Source organism: Trematomus bernacchii, unplaced genomic scaffold, assembly GCF_902827165.1.
Source record: "Trematomus bernacchii unplaced genomic scaffold, fTreBer1.1, whole genome shotgun sequence".
NCBI lineage: Eukaryota > Metazoa > Chordata > Actinopteri > Perciformes > Nototheniidae > Trematomus > Trematomus bernacchii.
Genome location: NW_022987577.1, coordinates 1,019,328 through 1,038,047, shown reverse-complemented (window position 1 = coordinate 1,038,047; position 18,720 = coordinate 1,019,328). Strand labels below are relative to the sequence as shown.

The 18,720-nt window shown below is 44.0% G+C and overlaps 1 protein-coding gene and 1 pseudogene across 1 annotated transcript in view; one reads left to right on the top strand and one right to left on the bottom strand.

Moving 5' to 3' along the window:
- LOC117479802 (voltage-dependent calcium channel subunit alpha-2/delta-4-like) overlaps positions 1–18,720 on the top strand; it is a 97,981-nt gene that overhangs the window by 50,771 nt on the left and 28,490 nt on the right.
- Positions 923–7,387, bottom strand: LOC117479764 (annotated as a pseudogene).

The window sequence follows — 18,720 nt, the reverse complement described above, 5'->3', positions numbered from 1 at the left end:
ATCGGATCTGCATTGTGTCCTGTGTTTAAGATCAGGGGGTCAAATATGTTGTAATCTTTCTAAGTTTCTTGAAGTTCTTTTATTATTTTTGGTTGTGCGTAAACTAGAAAGCTAGAAATCAAAACCCAGTGTCCTTAGCAAGAGCAGCCTGGGAACAGGTTGCATTTAGGTTATTATAAAGCTTCACTGAAAGACACAACAGCAGTTTTGTAATCCAGTTACTAAACCTGCAGCAGCTGAAGTCTTTCCTCCACATCGTTTGTATTCATAGTTGATGGACCCACAGTGTGTGCTCATCCCTCATTGTGCAGCTTCTGTGATGTTGGAGTCTGGCAGGTCATTAAGGGGTTTTAAGGACATGAGAAGAACATAGGGAGTTTAGCCTTTGCAGACCATTTACATGCACTAACACATATAGAACACACAGGAAGGGGAAAGCATAATAGGCGCTCTCTAAACCAAATGATGGCTGATGTCTGTAAACACATTTTCATGACAGGATTTTGTTGAAATGATCAGGCTGTTTCTCTTAATCTCAGATGGAGCTGCAAAGATAAGTCAATCAACAGAAACATAATAGACTTCTATGTCAGCACTTGATTCATTGTAAAAAGTAAAGTGTCAGAAAATGCAGTTTTCAGCCTCTCAAATATAGAAATGTCCTGTGTTTTATATCATATTAAATGTAATATCTTTGAGTTTTGAGCTCATTTCACTCACATTTAAAGACATCACCTTGGATTCAGGCAGATGGATGGATAGATTTTCTCTATTTTCTGAGCATTTATAGACCGAAATGAATAACCATAAGATGCAGCTCTTATCTTAGAATATGGCAATGTTGAGTCCTTTATTTTGTCTGGTGAGTACGACTTCTTTTTAAACGGTTTGATGAATGTTGTTTCCCAGCTGGTGTTTTGGTGGCAGTCATATTGTGGTGTTATTAAAAAAAAAAAATAAGAAAGAAGTCCAGGATAATTAGATAAATATAGAGTTTATTATCTTCCGCCTGATTTACAGTCCTTGAGTTGAGTTTGAGACATGTGCTTATCACAGAAAGAAAAAGGGACAAAATGCATGAAAACATCTGGAGATTGCAGTCAAGGTGGATCACACTTTCACTCTGCTATGTTGGGAATAACTGTCCTCATAACTTGTGCTGGATTGAAGGTGTTGCAGCTCAACGGTCGCCCTGTAGGGGGCAGTACGGCTCACATGTTGTTTGAATGCATTTGACCTCAGTGGTGTTGAAACAGCAGGCCTCTAACATGGTTAAAGTGTCTGATATCTAGAGGGAGTTCAACTGGGCATCCTCCTAACAGAGGAATGACTATTTCCCAAAGTGGGGATGTAACATATCACATTAAGTAACAGAAGAAAACAAGAGAATTTGTGCAAAAAAACAGGAGAAAAGTCACATTTCACATTCACATTTCTTTGGCTCAAAACAAAAAGGAGGTTTTGTATGTGTCTAAAGGACTAAGGGAGGTCAAGGTGCAGAAGTGCATGAGCAGCTTCAGAGGAGTTTAAAAGCTGCAGCGCGGAGATGCAGCGCGGGGAATAACAATTCACAGAGCATCCATACATTAAAGGAAGTGCTGCGGCATTCTCTCAATACAGTCCACTCCATTAGCCTCTCTCTCTCAGAGCTGCAGGGTTCCCCCTCCAGACAGAGTGTCCTCCAACCCAGTATAGATTCAACCACTCCCAGTCCTGCATTCAGGCAGCTCTTCGTGACTGCGTCATGGATGTATAAAGAGAAGGTGCCCATATTAACAACGCTGAAAGTTATATCACATCTACTCGGATGGGGACTAAATCCTCTGACAGTGTAGGAGAGTCACAAAGTACATTTACTCAAATACATGGTTCAGTACAAAGCTTGACAAACCAAAACACAAGCTATTATAAGCTACACATTGGTTTCTAGTTTATTAGTTTTAAATCCATGGTGAATTAATATTAAACAGATCATTAACATTTACTCAGCTCTGCCTAACTGTGATCTTCTTTCATATTAAAAAGCACTATTTCCATTTACTTTGAAGAATATGCTCTATGAAGAGTGCCAGATTCATGTTTAGTGGGATGGAACTCCTAGATTGACGCTCTGATGCTTTGGTCACGTGGAAGTGGGCGTGGTTAAATCCAAACTGGGTTGGCACAACGATAGACGCCTCCTGGAGGAATCAGGAATCAGACAAAAGCAGCGGATCAGAAGCTGCTGATCCGATACCCGTGCGCGATGGCCTCTTTGGGGGCGTGTCCTTTGGGGAAGACATCTGCCCGTCCTCCAGGTCCGAGCAATCGGTTCGTACACTGCCTCTATAATAGCCTTGGTTATTTATTGTTGTTAGAATGGTAAAGACAACAGTAAAAATGCGTTGCTATGGTAACTAAAGGAGAAACGATATGAAGGGAAGTCAAGGTGCAGAAGTGCTTCAGCAGCTTCAGAGGAGTTTAAAAGCTGCAGCGCGGAGACTAAAGGAGTATGTCGTAAGTTCGGCAAAAATGGCAAAGCTTTACTGGGTTTTTACACAGTGTCATCTTTAGCTTCTACCTGCTTATTGAAGACAAAGACCGGGAATACAAGAGGCTGAAATGGGTTTCCTCCGGAGGATGGCTGGCGTCTCCCTTAGGGATAAGTTCAGTCATCCGATCTGCAGGGTTTCTGTCTCCAGACGTCTTTGAGTGTCCTGGAAGAATCAGGAAATCAGACCAAAAGCAGCGGGTTGGAAGCTTCTGATTCGATAATGTGCACGATGACCTCTTTAGGTGGCGTGTCCCCCGGAGACGACATCCGCCAGTATAATAGCCAGTCTGATTTATTGGTGTTAGAATGGTCAAGACAACAGTAAAAGGTGCACAATTGCTATGTTATGGCAACTGAAATTAGGGAAAGCTGTATGTTTTACTGGGTTTTTACACAGTGGAATCTTTTAGCTTCTGCCCTACTTAGTGAAGTAGAATCTTAGCCTGATGTTTCCAGTCAGTTCCGCCATCAGAAGTCGCTGAGTGTCCTGGAAGAATACAAAATCAGACGTGTCAGAAGCTGCTGATCCGATACCCGTGCACGATGGCCTCTTTGGGCGGCATGTCCTCCGGAGAACCCATCTGTCCGTCCTCCAGGTCCTGTGTCGGTGCCGCACTCGGCCATCAGAGGCTGCCCTCAGGCTCTTCATCTCTCTCTGGTATCGTGCCATCAGCGAGGCGTAACACACATCCGTCAAGTCGCACGCCACCACCATCATGACGCACCCCGTGCCGCAAATCACGCCCTGCGACGATCTGCGTGCCGTGGGCGCGTCGGACGCTGACGGGTCGATATCGTTGGCGGACGCATTCCTCGTTGGTGTTGATTCGACCCAGTGGACACGGAGGTCTGCTGGCGTATCCTGGAGTCTTCTTTGTTGTTGGAGGTTATCTGGAGACAGTGAAGTGAACATCTCTGCCGGGACGCTGCGGATATCTCGACCCTTCAAATCCCCCGGGAGGCTGCACTGCATCGCGTCCACCTGTCCGTCTGTACAGGAGAGGGGAGAGGGGGGAAACACACAAAGAAACCTGTGAGAAACTCTATGAACCGGCAACAGCAGAGTGAGGCTGGCCAACAACATTGTCTTACTTTATTAAACAGTGGAATATTTGCTGTTCAGGACATAAGACTGAAGCACTCTTTTGAGCACCAGTCAATCCTAAAATTAAATACAGTGCAGAGATTAATTGCTTTGATTAGGCTGCGTTTGAAGTACAGACTTAAAATACAAAGTGATTGGCCTGGCTCTGCCTTAAAGCAGACTTTTAAACCAGAGAATCTGAAGTGTGCTCACCCCTGTAAATCAGCCACTCTATCCAGTGCTTGAACTCTCTCAGTTTGCAGTCGCATTCCCAAGGGTTCCTGCCAGTCGGAGCTCCTGAAGCCCCACCAGGGGTTCGAAAGTGACCCGATCCAGAGCCGCCAGACGATTACTGGCCAAGGAGAGCCAGTCGAGTCTCTGCAGCCCGTCCAGGAGACCTTTGGGCAGCCACAGGAGGCCATTGGAGGACAAATCGAGTCCTCGTAGCCTCCAAAAGCCCTCTAAACGCGTCCTTGCTCAATCCGGCGCTCCCTTGACTCCCATTCAAAACCCTCTAGGACATCCGTGGTGTTGTTCGGGACAGAAAAAACACGATTACCGAGGTAGTTGGAAGAAAGATTGAGGAATCGCAGGCCGTTAATGTCGAAACGCTCCGGGCTGTAGGGCGGAAAAGTGATTCTGGGAGAGGTCCAGGAGCTCCAGGCGGCTGAGGTTCATCAGCTCAGTGGAGCCCAGGGAGGAGAGGTTGTTCTGGGGGAGGCGGAGGATCAGAGAGTCCCGGTCCAACAGCACCAGGACGGAGGTCAGAGACAGGAGGCCGGCAGAGGAGCAGTCGGTGGTGTTACCGTAACAGGAGCAAACACCGGGGCAACCGTGGACCGAGCCCAGCAGAACCAGAGGAACCAGCACCAGACCGGACAGGGCGGCAAACACTGCAACACAGGAGACACTTTAATTCAAACGTTATCCAAGAGAGAGAACACAAAACACTGCAATGCCAGTCGTTGAGGACAGAAAGGAAAGCTACATCGTCATTAAAGGTTTTATTTTAGCGTCTTGTTAGTGCTGCACATCGCTGGAATAATCTTTCAAAAGTGGATACAAGCGCCAAAATGTCCACGTCCATTCTTCTGTGGCCATTTATTTAAAAAAAGGACGTTAGCCAATTGAATTTTCCAAATCCAACCGACCATTGGCCACCATTTCTAGCCGAGGAATCAGTATTTTACCACATCATTTAAACCACTGGATCAATATCGTGATTTTGGTATTGAATGATATATCCTTGCTTATGTGGAAGTCAATTCTAATATATGGGAACTCCTTCAGAGTTTTTTGTGTCATTTTGAAAACAAAATGTGGGGATTTTTAGGGAGCTTCGGACACTTAACCACACTGATATTTATACTAGTTATATGTTAGCTAAATGAGTTAGCCCACACCATCATTTCACCAGTTCTAACCTACACGCCTACGCCCCCAAAATACCTACACCTCCACTACATGCATGTTAGGATACCCAGTTTCCATTGATGGATTATCTTGAACGTATGGCTCAGATATGGTTAAAAGAAGCTTTGAGTAACTCCTGAAGTCTGAATTTGGTTTCCACATCTTCAAAATTGTATGATTTGACACCAAGATCGTGAAAGTGAAACAGATTTTATGGCAAAAAAAGTATATTTCCAAGCCATTTTTGGTGACCATCCAGAGTAACCGGAAAGGAGTTTATTTGCCAATTGTAATACTTGTATCCCCTTTTGAAAAGATTTCCCTGGTATATGGAATGGTCTGCAGCACTACTATGGAAGCAGATTAAGGTGACGTCTGTCCGGACTCACCCAGACTCTCCTTGTGATTTTGTCCATACTGGTCCAGGTTCTTCATGTCTGTCACATTGACTCTCCTGTGGCTTCAGACTCTCATTCGTTGCTCTCCGCCGGGTCACACCAAGCTGTGAACAACTTCCTGAAAGAGAAAAACAATGGAGAACGTTTTTAATGTAATGATTTCTTCAGTGTTCTTCAACCTAATGACTAAGGACTTCTTCTGAAGGACATGTTGCAGCCATCGCATGTTTTACAACCAATCAACGTTTCTTCAAACTAGTGGCTCCACATATTACGATACCTGTGATCTATATCTACGGGACATATTGCATTTTTTTAACTAGAAAAGCTTTAAAGGGACCTATCATGCAAAATGCACTTGTGTACGTCTTTTCTACATGAATATGTGTCCCCGGTGTTCCAGGGAACTCACCAAGTGTCAGAAAACACAACCCTCTCTATTTTCCTCCATACCCAAATCTCTAAAAAGGGGCTGCAACGGATCTGATAAAAACTGATCCAGATTTGAACACTGTCCTGACGTCAGGACGGTGGCGCTACGGCTATTGGGCCAACTCCACCAATCAGGAGGAGACAGCCACGGCCATTGCCGTTCGAAAGCGCTGGAGACGTTGTAGTACATATGTCAGGCCAGTAGGTGGTGCTGTTCTCACAGAATCTGCCCTTGCAAAAACAGAGCTAAACATTTTCAAATTGAGCAAAATGAGGCATGGCTAAAATGCATGATCTGTTTGGTATTTTGAAAAAAAAAAAGTATAAATATGCCTTATATAGGTATGGTCCTACACTATATTATTATAATATAGCATGATAGGTCCACTTTAAATAATTTGAGAAACTGTCAATGCTCTTCATTGGACACACTGTTTATTTGCAAGACATTTTTGTGCATTTCCTAACTGATATATATCAACATATCTCCAAGAAAGGTCATACTGTATCTGCCTGAAGGAACCAATGTTTATTACCAAAGTTTGCCAGAAGAGCCAATCAGTTCTTGACAGACTTGTAGAGGATAAGCCAACGCTTGAAGACAACAGCAAAAATGCTTTGTTATGGCAACTGAATTTGCCTGAAGTTCACCAAAAACGGGGAAAGCTGAATGTTTTAAGAGGTTTAAACACAGTGTAATCTTTAGCTTCTGCTTGCTGATGTTACCAGACCGTTTCTATGTCGAAAGGGTTTTAATTTGGACTTTTTGGACTTAAAAAAAGGGACATTTCCCAAAGCATTTGCTCTATTCATCTCAAAACCTTGAAGTACTACTATCAGTCGTCCTAAAAGTAAACAAGAAGTGAGAAAAGGAACAGAACGGCTGTAATGCTTCACTGCTTCACTGTAAGGGATAATCCTCTGTGAGCTTTGTTTAGATTTACTTTGCTCTCTTCCAGCTTTCTGTTCATCCTCGTTATCAGCTAGCTTTACTCCTCACATCTGGTCCAGGGGTTTCAAACTGATCATTCTGTTTCTCAAACATCTCCGCCGCCATAAAGAGTGCAACTCGATATGCAAGATTAAGTGGAGTATTTCGTGTTTGCTGATTAAAAAAAGAAAACATCAACAGCTTATCCTCCAGGCTGCGGTTGTTCTGTAACTCACAGCGTTTGGCTTGTGTCCTCAATCCTCTCCATTCTTCTTCTTCAGAGAGAACACAAGCTTGATATTGAAGTGAAATAATCCTCCGTGTTTTCATCCCGCAACATCGGAGAGAAGTCAATGCCAACTTCTGTCTTCTTTAACGCCCACTCGCAATTCCTGTGCGCTGCAAACACAGCACAGCGTCAGCTTCGTTTCACACACAATCCAGGAAGATGTTTGGATTTTTGATGATTCCTGCATTTTAATTCTCCTCTGGATCTGTTTTTGTTTGTTTTGGACACTCAGATGTGCAGGGGGGAGGTGTGCATGAGAGATCAAGCTGCAGAGTTAAAGGAAAGTGCCGTCGCTCCGTCATCCGGCTGCAGATGCTTTAAAGAGCGAGAGGAAAGCCGCCTCAAGGTCTTCCTTTTGTTGCCGGTCTTCCTTTTGTTAAGTTGGCTCAATGATGCCAGTCACTCTGCTGCGGTGCCTTCAGGGCACAACTGACATTACACAACGGGGGAAATCACAATGCAGGTAGAGGAGGAGATAATGGGATAATGGGGAGAGACAATGTGGATCCCAGAAGTATATTTGACGTCACTTCACATCCTCAAGAGCTCACAGTGTTCTCTCCTAGATAATAATCACAAGCAAGTCTTCTTGGTGTGTTTAGAAGATATTATCCAGTATGTACGGATGCTCTCAACAAGAACAGCAGTGTTAGTTGTATCTTTAAAGGCTTTTAAAGTGGACCTATCATGCTATATTTGAATAATATAGTGTAGGACCATACCTATATAAGGCATATTTATACTTTTTTTTTTCAAAATACCAAACAGATCATGCATTTTAGCCATGCCTCATTTTGCTCAATTTGACATTTTTAGCTCTGGGCAGATTCTGTGAGAACAGCACCACCTACAGGCCTGGCATATGTACTACAGCGTCTCCAGCGCTTTCGAACGGCAATGGCCGTGGCTGTCTCCTCCTGATTGGTGGAGTTGGCCCAATAGCCGTAGCGCCACCGTCCTGACGTCAGGAAAGTGTTCAAATCTGGATCAGTTTTATCAGATCCGTTGCAGCCCCTTTTTAGAGATTTGGGTATGGAGGAAAATAGAGAGGGTTGTGTTTTCTGACACTTGGTGAGTTCCCTGGAACACCGGGGACACATATTCATGTATACAAGACGTACAAAAGTGCATTTTGCATGATAGGTCCCCTTTAAGCAACCAATTTTTACATTTCCTCACATGAAGCAACCAAGGTGGAAGCAGCGAGACATTTATCAGATCAACTACAGCAGCGTAAACTAACCCAGAATGAACACAAAGCGAAGTTAAAAAGAACGACAGAAAAGTAGATCAATGGAAAGCAGAAATACGGTCAATGGATACAAAATGGCATTATCCAGGTAAAAATGGTTTTACTTCGGGCAGAGAATGTATAGTTTCTAAGCATCATGAAACCACTGTATACAAATAAAGAGGTCAAAGGGAACTTCAGAAAAGGATCTCATAAGTGAACGTTAGTAGGTTTATTGGGTCGATTCGAGTCCTTAGAGTACGAGGACTTGAAGAGTTTCAGGTCCATTAATGAAAATACAATAATCTGAAGGCCTGTTAACTCTGGTAAGACGTTGACTGACAGCTGTCGCTCACATTAGATCATCTACAGCAGCCTGTAAGAGGATGAGCGGATCCTATGATGAACTCTGACCCCCTGCCTCTCTGAAGGTTGTAACCACAGATGGGCCTTGAATCAAATTACAAACTGTAGAACAAGGGAAAAAGGATTTACAGAAAGACTTGATCTTGTCTTACGTAAACCTCGCACACAGAGCCGAATAATAGAAACTCAACAACACCGTGAACACACTCCACACACACCCACTGTTGCATGCGTACACACTCAATACACACACTCGAAACACCTCTATAGCTTCCAGAAACAAAAGCAAACGTAGAGGTTGGAATGTCATCTTCTGTTTATCAAGTGCTGAAGTTGCTCCTGGCTGCTTTTCAACATCTCTCTCCTCCGTCACTCGTCCTGAGCTGTCCACCACTTGGCGTCTCTTGTCTTTTTGACTTTTTGAGGACTCCACAGAGATCTCAGAGGCTACTGGGTGTGGGTCGAGGACGTCACTTTTCACCTAACTCAAACCGTACCGGCAGGTTCACGTGTGAGAGAACATTCAACAAAACCTTTCTAGGCCGAAGACTTCACGGCCTTCAGACTGTAATGTGCATCGGTTTGAATACCGGATGTAGAGGATGGTTATTCCTGGTATTAGAAAATGGGCCCTTCTGCAGGTACAATGCACGAGTCCCACAAAGTCTGTGTTTAAAGGGGTTTTCCTTTTACTGTAGTGTACTACATACTGTATATACACCTGAACATCAGCAGGAGAGGACTCTTTAAAGTAGAGACACTACATACTGATATACACCTGAACTTCAGCAGGAGAGGACTCTTTAAATTAGAGACACTACCATACTGATATCACACCTGAACACATCAGCAGTAGAGGACTCTTTAAAGTAGAGACACTACTACTGATATACACCTGAACTTCAGCAGGAGAGGCTCTTTAAAGTAGAGACACTACATACTGATATTACACCTGAACATCAGCAGGAGAGGACTCTTTAAAGTAGAGACACTACCATACTGATATAACCTGAACTTCAGCCAGGAGAGGACTCTTTAAAGTAGAGACACTACATACTGATATACACCTGGACATCAGCAGGAGAGGACTCTTTAAAGTAGAGACACTACTATCTGATATACACCTGAACATCAGCAGGAGAGGACTCTTTAAAGTAGAGACACTACATACTGATATACACCTGAACATCAGCAGGAGAGGACTCTTTAAAGTAGAGACACTACATACTGATATACACCTGAACATCAGCAGGAGAGGACTCTTTAAAGTAGAGAGACTACAAGTGATATACACCTGAACATCAGCAGGAGAGGACTCTTTAAAGTAGAGACACTACATACTGATATACACCTGAACATCAGCAGGAGAGGACTCTTTAAAGTAGAGAGCACTACATACTGATATACACCTGAACATCAGCAGGAGAGGACTCTTTAAAGTAGAGACACTACATACTGATATACACCTGAACATCAGCAGGAGAGGACTCTTTAAAGTAGAGACACTACATACTGATATACACCTGAACATCAGCAGGAGAGGAACTCTTAAAGTTAGAGACCAACTACAACTGATATACACCTAACATCAGCAGGAGAGGGACTCTTAAAGTAGAGACACTACATACTGATATACACCTGAACATCAGCAGGAGAGGACTCTTTAAGTAGAGACACTACATACTGATATACACCTGAACATCAGCAGGAGAGGACTCTTTAAAGTAGAGACACTACATACTGATATACACCTGAACATCAGCAGGAGAGGACTCTTTAAAGTAGAGACACTACATACTGATATACACCTGAACATCAGCAGGAGAGGACTCTTTAAAGTAGAGACACTACATACTGATATACACCTGAACATCAGCAGGAGGAGGACTCTTTAAAGTAGAGACACTACATACTGATATACACCCTGAACATCAGCAGGAGAGGACTCTTTAAAGTAGAGACACTACATACTGATATACACCTGAACATCAGCAGGAGAGGACTCTTTAAAGTAGAGACACTACATACTGATATACACCTGAACATCAGCAGGAGAGGAACTCTTTAAAGTAGAGACACTACTACTGATATACACCTGAACATCAGCAGGAGAGGACTCTTTAAAGTAGAGACACGACATACTGATATTACACCTGAACATTCAGCAGGAGAGGACTCTTTAAAGTAGAGACACTACATACTGATATACACCTGAACATCAGCAGGAGAGGACTCTTTAAAGTAGAGACACTACATACTGATATACACCATGAAACATCAGCAGGAGAGGACTCTTTAAAGTAGAGACACTACATACTGATATACACCTGATCATCAGCAGGAGAGGACTCTTTAAAGTAGAGACACTACATACTGATATACACCTGAACATCAGCAGGAGAGGACTCTTTAAAGTAGAGACACGACATACTGATATACACCTGAACATCAGCAGGAGAGGACTCTTTAAAGTAGAGACACTACATACTGATATACACCTGAACATCAGCAGGAGAGGACTATTTAAAGTAGAGACAATACATACTGATATACACCTGAACATCAGCAGGAGAGGACTCTTTAAAGTAGAGACACTACATACTGATATACACCTGAAACATCAGCAGGATAGGACTCTTTAAAGTAGAGACACTACATACTGATATACACCTGAACATCAGCAGGAGAGGACTCTTAAAGTAGAGACACTACATACTGATATACACCTGAACAATCAGCAGGAGAGGACTCTTTAAAGTAGAGACACTACATACTGATATACACCTGAACATCAGCAGGAGAGGACTCTTTAAAGTAGAGACCTACATACTGATATACACCTGAACATCAGCAGGAGAGGACTCTTTAAAGTAGAGACATTTGTGATGCTCTCGGTTCTTGGTTGTTGCTACAAGCATCAGAACAGATTTATTATCTCGATTTAAACTAATCTGTTGGGATTTTGTCCCTCGCTTCTCGACGGTCTATCGTGGCGTACTGCCCACTTCCTAATGGTCTCTGACAAGAAAAACCCCTCCATCAATGGCGGCTGCACTTTTCCTCCATAGAGCGATGCATTCGAGCGTTCGGTCCAAAAGGCCGAGAGCAGAAACACACTGCAGCGTTCTCACTGAGGAGACTCCCACATGCTCTCAGACGCTCTATTACAAGACCAGGCTTACACTTTAACGGCCAAAAGTATGAGAACGATTTCCAGTTAAATGTATTTGTTGGACACCTTATTTCAAAAACCACGAGCATATCTTAACAACCTGCACTCTACTTGCTTTGGACTCTTAGTTCTAGTAGTTCAGCAACTTGAGGAAACATGCACAGCTTTTACTAAAAGCTGCCAAACGCTGCAAATACAAATAATCCAGTTTTATAATCCTGCACGTCACCCAAGCGCTCTGTCCCAGCTGTGTGCGTCACTCTTTAGTGTCCCCTGGTCTCCCAGCTGTGTGCCTCACTTTTTAGTGACCCCTGCTCTCCCAGCTGTGAGCGTCACTCTTTAGTGTCCCCTGGTCTCCCAGCTGTGTGCGTCACTCTTTAGTGTCCCCTGGTCTCCCAGCTGTTTGCGTCAGTCTTTAGTGTCCCCTGGTCTCCCAGCTGTGTGCGTCACTCTTTAGTGTCCCCTGGTCTCCCAGCTGTTTGCGTCACTCTTTAGTGTCCCCTGGTCTCCCAGCTGTGTGCGTCACTCTTTAGTGTCCCCTGGTCTCCCAGCTGTTTGCGTCAGTCTTTAGTGTCCCCTGGTCTCCCAGCTGTGTGCGTCACTCTTTAGTGTCCCCTGGTCTCCCAGCTGTGTGCGTCACTTTTTAGTGTCCCCTGGTCTCCCAGCTGTGTGCGTTACTCTTTAGTGTCCCCTGGTCTCCCAGCTGTGTGCGTCACTCTTTAGTGTCCCCTGGTCTCCCGCTGTGTGCGTCACTCTTTAGTGTCCCCTGGTCTCCGTTGTGTTTTGAGCTTCTTCAGCGTTTTGTATTTGCAGCGTTTGGTTTCTGCAGCGTTTAGTAAACGTTGCTCAATGTTTTCTAAATGCTGCATGTGTTGTCAAGTTGCTGAAGATGTTTCTTCATGTGGAACATTTGGGTTTTTATATCTGCATCCTTTCTGAAGCTGCAGCATGTTTCTCCTGATGGAAGAGGTTTGGGACGTTCTAGCCTAATTGCACATGTCGGCCACCGTAAAAAGACCAATTATTTTGACAGCTTTTTCTACTATTTAATGTCCATATAGTTTGCATGAACACACATACAGGACACACTCTGTATCACTTTCAAAGGCACATTCAGTATCCACACACACACACACACACACACACACACACACACACACACACACACACACACACACACACACACACACACACACACACACACACACACACCGCTCACCATCTGCTCTGCTGCTTCAGCCTCCAAACAGAGAGAGGACACAGAAACTGATCTTGCTCTGCTTCATCTGCAGCGCTCCGCAGAGAGAAAATCTGAACTATATCTCGTCTGTTATTTAAAAAAACAAAAACACAATCTGTTCCCCCCCAAAACCGGACTTTGTCTTCAAGGACAGAAACGAGTCTGGACTCAGAGATACATCCCTCGATAAATGGCAGAATCGGAAAGCGTCTCTCAGTCAGGAATCAGAAGCTGGAGTTGAGTTTTATTCCGGGATTAAAACGTAGCTCGCCGTCGTCTTCGTCGACTTTCTCCTCTTCGTCCTTATCGCTGCTCGACTCTGAGCTCCTATACACACTGGCTGCTGAGAGAGAGAGAGAGGGAGAGAGAGAGGGGAGAGAGAGAGAGAGAGAGGGAGAGAGAGGAGGGGAGAGAGAGAGGGAGAGAGAGAGAGAGGGAGAGGGAGAGGGAGAGAGAGAGAGAGAGAGGGAGAGAGAGAGAGGGAGAGAGAGAGAGAGGGAGACGGAGAAGCCACATGCTGCCACTAATGCTTTGTGTGTGTGTGTTGTGAATATGTGTGTTTGTGTGTGTGTTGTGAATGTGTTGTACTGAGCGTGTAATGTGCATTAAAGCAGAGTATGACAGGAATAGTAGCAGCAGAGTGTTGCAGCTGCAGGCAGAGTCTGAATGAATGAAGAGGGCGGATACACTTTGTCTCAATTCAAACACTTCCCTTAGTGCAGTAGCATGTCGTACATGGTGAGGCATGCAGTGTGTAACTTTTGACCCTGTAGTGTCGTCTAAAATCAGACACAAAGTCACGATCACCTCTGAAAGCTAGCTAGCAGAGTTAACGTTGGCGGTAGTACATTATAACAGGCTGCTACATTGACCCGACATTAGTTATGTGGCCGAGACGGCTTCATACCCAGACCCACTTTTTTGACGTTATAAGAGCATCGTCTTGTACTCATAGTGTTTTTTAACATACTTCTCATCTGGATGAACGTTGGCCGACAGCAAACACGCTACAACGTCCCAAAACAAGTCCATCAGGAGAACAATGACAACACATGCAGCATTTAGAGAACATTCAGCAACTTGAGGAGACATGGCAGCGTTTACTAAAAGCTGCAGAAACCAAACGCTGCAAGAAGCTCAAAACATAACGGAGACCAGGGGACACTAAAGAGTGACACACACAGCTGGGAGACCAGGGGACACTAAAGAGTGACGCACACAGCTGGAGACCAGGGGACACTAAAGAGTGACGCACACAGCTGGGAGACCAGGGGACACTAAAGAGTGACGCACACAGCTGGAGACCAGGGGACACTAAAGAGTGACGCACACAGCTGGGATACCAGGGACACTAAAGAGTGACGCACACAGCTGGGAGACCAGGGGACACTAAAGAGTGACGCACACAGCTGGGAGACCAGGGGACACTAAAGAGTGACGCACACAGCTGGGATACCAGGGGACACTAAAGAGTGACGCACACAGCTGGGAGACCAGGGACACTAAAGAGTGACGCACACAGCTGGGAGACCAGGAGACACTAAAGAGTGACGCACACAGCTGGGAGACCAGGGGACACTAAAGAGTGACGCACACAGCTGGGAAGACCAGGAGACACTAAAGAGTGACGCACACAGCTGGGAGAACCAGGGGACACTAAAGAGTGACGCACACAGCTGGGAGACCAGGAGACACTAAAGAGTGACGCACACAGCTGGAGACCAGGGGACACTAAAGAGTGACGCACACAGCTGGGAGACCCGGGGACACTAAAGAGTGACGCACACAGCTGGAGACCAGGGACACTAAAGAAGTGACGCACACAGCTGGAGACCAGGGGACACTAAAGAGTGACGCTCCAGCTGGGAGACCAGGGGACACTAAAGAGTGACGCACACAGCTGGAGACCAGGGGACACTAAAGAGTGACGCACACAGCTGGGAGACCAGGGGACACTAAAGAGTGACGCACACAGCTGGAGACCAGGGGACACTAAAGAGTGACGCACACAGCTGGAGACCAGGGGACACTAAAGAGTGACGCACACAGCTGGGAGACCAGGGGACACTAAAGAGTGACGCACACAGCTGGAGACCAGGGGACACTAAAGAGTGACGCACACAGCTGGGAGACCAGGGGACACTAAAGAGTGACGCACACAGCTGGAGACCAGGGGACACTAAAGAGTGACGCTTTGGGGGAATTGTACAACTTTAAGTTATTTTCAACAAAGACAATGAGAAGTATTAAAAATGCACATATGACATTAAAATAAAGAAGTGGTTCAGCGACTGACCTGTGAAGGAACGCATCGGGAGAATCACATTTTTTAAAAAGCACATGAATTTTTAAAGAAACACCCAGACAGTGTGAACAGTGCTGGGAGAAAAATGGGATTATAAATGTTAATGTTCTCAGGGGCGCAGCTTTAAAAAGATTTGAATTTAACACATCACACGGGAGGAACGACAATAATAAGACCGGTTTTATCATCAGAAAGCCCTGGTGCATGCTGGGGAATATTTGCGATTTGTTGACGTGAGATTGTAATAAAGGTGGAGGTGTTGTTGAGAGACTGCAGCAGCTGCGATAAGGACGCTGCTGACAGGAGAGGAGGGGAAGAAAAGGCAGAACTGAAATATAAAGCCGCAGAGCTCTGAGTCTGCAGGGAGGATGTTTTAAAAAGGATGCAGAACCTGAACAGAAACGCAGCGTCACCTTCCTGCTGAGACAAAGCACACAGACTCACCACGCCCTCTGCATCAAGGTCAGCAGCAGCAGGTTTTTACATGCAATAATAAAGAAGGTAATGTTTCCTCAACTGTCACACAAGTACTTAAAGGTCACATGACTTGGCCATTTCTACTGATCATGATTCCATTGTTGAGGTCTACTAGAATAGTCATACAGCATTAGGGCTGTGCAATTAATCGTATTTTAATCGCAATTACGATTTTGGCCTGCCACAATTACGAAAACAACATAATCGAAAAAAACGATTATTTTGCTTTGCTAGGTTGTGACAGTGCACTGCAACATATTTGATCTAATTTATTTGTATTTATCATATTTATATATGTTTAGTAGCTTGTTGAAGTGCGCTCCAAAATATTTGTTGATCTTGTTTATTGGTATTTATTATTTAGATATTATTTATTTAAATGTAGATATAAATGTATCATTTATTTTAGTATTGGTTTTTCAGTTGAATTATACGCTCAGGGAAATCAACAGTTAAAAAGATACTGTTCAAATTATTATTTGTATTTAAAAGTTCAATAAATGGATTTTTTCAAAGTCAATGAATAATCGTATTTAATAATCGCGATATCAATTATTGACCAAAATAATCGTGATTATGATTTTTGCCATAATCGCATAGCCCTATACAGCATCTCTGTATAGCATGTGTATTCACTCTCTGTCCTACACGCCTTGTTGGAGCTCCTGCCCCCCCCCTCCCTATGAGCCCACTGTGCTCTGATTGGTCAGCTCGCCCACTCTGTTCTGATGAGTCCACCACCGTTGCGGGGCTCGCTGCTGCGCCCTTTGAGGTTCAAGGAGCGGACAGTGTGAGCTGGATTACTAGTGTTGTTTCCTGGTTGCTGCGTGGGGTCTGCGAGACAGCGAGACACGGTGAGTGGAGATCCACGCAGCTGCGGCTGAGAAAAGATACGGCTGAGTGAGTGTGTGTGTGTGTGTGAGGAGCTCCACGGATTGGTCCATTTGGATCGTCGTTACGTCACTTGGTTCCCGGAAGAAGAAAAAACATCTCCAACGAGGCGTTCTGGGGCAGCATAGACAGGTCTTTTCTGTGTTTTTACTCGCTACAGGGTGTACTTTGAGGGTTTGTGACTCTGCAGACCGTTTACATGCAGAAAAACCTTCATAACACAAGGGGACGGGTAATAACCAGAAAAGCATGACATGGGACCTTTAATGTTCATAATACTCTGAATATGGGGGAATAACCGGGGATGATAAGCTTTTGTTCACACGTTTAAGAGACAACTCAACACCCAATGTAATTAGATTTGATTTATTATTGTTTTATTGAACAGTAGAAGGAAATAAGACACTATAAAAAGAGGTGTTATTAACAATGTTTAATGTCTCTATACCTGATATAATAGAGTAGCATTAGGGTCACATGTGGATTCTGAGACAAAAACTATTCAGATTTTTTTCAGAAAATCTCAGTATTCTGACTTTTCTCAGTTCAAATAGCAAACAGACTTAGTTAGAATAAAAAGTTAGAACAAAAGAAAAGCCAGAATTCAGATTTCTTTTTTTAAAGTCTGAATAATTTGTTTACGTTACAATTTAGAGAAAATAGTCAGAATTCTGTTAAACATCGCCGTTGTGTCACGGCCTGCACGTAGATTTTTCTGAGTGAGTGTTGACGGAGCAGCTTCAATGTTAGCTTAGCTTAGCCCTCATCGCTCCAAACTCCATTCAGAAAGCAAACATTTTAAGAGTCGTCCTCTCACTGACAAACCTGACAAACTGTTAATTTAGATTTTTGTATTAATCAACCTCACGATGGAGACTCAAATAACCTCCAGAAAAAGGTTGAAACAGAGGTTTTGCAAGTTTCTTTTTCTCCACTCTGGGATCATTAACTTCTGTCATTACCAGAGAAATTAAGTCTTAAATTAAATCTCAGTGAGCCTGCAGACACTCTGAGATCCGGTCCCAATCTGCTGCCCACACACACACACACACACACACACACACACACACACACACACACACACACACACACACACACACACACACACACACACACACACACACACAAGTCTTCTTATTTCTGGTTATTGAGCGACTGCAGACTCTCTCCTTGATTTCATTTTATAAGATGATTTAAGTTATTTTTTTAACAAATCCTCCAACATTAATGTGCTTTGAAAGCAAATACATGTCAAACGTGTTGTATTGTTGTCTGAACTTGTCCTTAGCACATCCACATACCTGTGTTTACCTGCTGTATTCACACCGAATATGAAGCAACATTTGGTCTTGAAAGAGTTGTGTTTGTTTAAAGGGGTTCTATGTTGGATATATTAACCTATAATGACATGTCAAAGTGTATTTATTAGTAGATATATATTGAATTATAGCTTATAATCTGAATCAAGTATAAGATAACCAAAAGTAATGAGTAACTTAAGCTGGCAGAGGAACCAAAATGTACAATATTGGCTTGAAATGAGCGCAAACACTCAGGTAAAGTTCCCTTAAATTGTACTTAAGTTGAGTTAATGAGTAAATGTACTTTGATATATTTTCCCTCCGAGTACTAAAGCATCTTCAGTTCTTCTCTGACGGACGGAGGTGTTATTTTATTCACCGTCACCTCTGTTTACACGGCTCCATTAGTGAGGACAGGGCGGAGGTGAACTCAGGGGCAAATTGATTTCCTGTCCTCTTCCTCCTCCTCCTCTTCCTCCTCCACAAACAAACTGTTCAGCTCTGCAGAGTCTTTAATGTGTGTGTGTGTGTGTGTGTGTGTGTGTGTGTGTGTGTGTGTGTGTGTGTGTGTGTGTGTGTGTGTGTGTGTGTGTGTGTGTGTGTGTGTGTGTGTGTGTGTGTGTGTGTGTGTGTGTGTGTGTGTGTGTGTGTGTGTGT